Source organism: Danio rerio, chromosome 2, assembly GCF_049306965.1.
Source record: "Danio rerio strain Tuebingen ecotype United States chromosome 2, GRCz12tu, whole genome shotgun sequence".
Classification (NCBI taxonomy): domain Eukaryota; kingdom Metazoa; phylum Chordata; class Actinopteri; order Cypriniformes; family Danionidae; genus Danio; species Danio rerio.
Genome location: NC_133177.1, coordinates 13,980,766 through 13,982,233, shown reverse-complemented (window position 1 = coordinate 13,982,233; position 1,468 = coordinate 13,980,766). Strand labels below are relative to the sequence as shown.

At 36.9% G+C, this 1,468-nt stretch overlaps 1 protein-coding gene across 6 annotated transcripts in view; it reads right to left on the bottom strand.

Moving 5' to 3' along the window:
* cfap57 (cilia and flagella associated protein 57) overlaps positions 1-1,468 on the bottom strand; it is a 328,197-nt gene that overhangs the window by 239,960 nt on the left and 86,769 nt on the right. The gene's annotated exons all lie outside the window — the stretch shown is intronic.

Sequence of the window (1,468 nt, the reverse complement as noted above, 5' to 3'; positions counted from 1 at the left end):
AATCCTGTTATCTGTGTTTTTTCCACCTTTTGTAATGTATAGCTAATTTTAAGTTAACCGATAAGTGACTTAGCATTTTAAAGTTGAAGAACTAAACATTTTCAGGTAAATTAGCTTAAAATATTATAATTGGGTAAACAGAACTTTAATGGTAGAAATAGCTTAAATTTGTAAACAAAAACCGCTTAAAATATTAAGTTACACCAACCAATAAATTTGAGCAAAACCATTTGCTAGAATACTTAAAAAATTAAGCATCACCAACTAAAGATTTTTAGGTAATATTGCCAAATTTAAAGAAAAAATTGCTTAAAAAGAGGAATGCAAAAATGATGCACTATATTCTTAAGTAAATCTAGCATATTTTTTTTTTTTTAGTGTGGGGCGCAGATTGGATGCAGACAAAACTCACCCCCTGACAAATCGCTTGCACAGTAGAGCAAGAGCAGCAGACACAGGAATCAAGGAAAGTGTGCCAATAAAAAGAACAGCACTCAAACAGAAAAAAGAGACAAAAGAGAACTAAACTTAACTGGAACAGTCAGACCACGTTCCTTGAAGGAGGGAACCTCAACATGTGTCTTGTCTTACACACTATGAGAGATCACCAGGGGCCTCATGTATCAACGCTGCGTACGCACAAAAACTTTGCGTACGCCAGGTTTCACGCTCAGAATTGCTCACGTTTGGATTTACTAACAATGAACTGAATGTGGGAATGTGCGCAGCTCCATGCCAGCTTCATGGCTGGCGTACGCACATTTTTTGTGCGTGTCTGTTTTATTTCCATTGGCGACTTCTAGAGGCAGTTGTGTTAAATTGCTCTCTACAAAGTGTCTGAGCCTTGCAATGGCAGCTGTATGAGACGGGTTCATCTAGCAGGTATATAAGGTTTCCATACCATACAGTTGACCAGCCAAACATTAAAGCGCAATTTGCAGCAGTCGCCTGTTTTCCCAAGTAATCTGAGCAATCTACTGCACGCATATTTCTATAAAGACATTATCTAAAGATGAATTTGAATGCGTGAATCGGAAACATTTCCATTCAATAAATGTGCAAATAAAATATGATGCACAAACTTATTAATGATTCCTACTTTTCTTTCTCGTGATAAATAGTTGGCAAAATATGATATGTAGCAGGGGAAAAAAGAAGAAAGAGTTCAAAAGACGCTGGATTCGAACCAAGTTCATGCTCGAACGTGTCAAAATATGTTGACATGAGTCTTACATTTTACAACTATAAATCTCACTATTTCTTCTTTAATTCACTCAGTGCGATGTTCAGACCCAACTGTGTTAAACGCATCAGCTAAACTCTCCCACTCAATTTTTTTTCTTTTGTTGTTAATTCCGTAGAACAAACTTGCAAACAACACCGCTTTTCTCTGGTCTACCTCCGAAAGTAGCACCTACAATTCACGTTCTGTTCAAAGTTTCTCTTCTTGCTTGCTTTTGCCATTGCT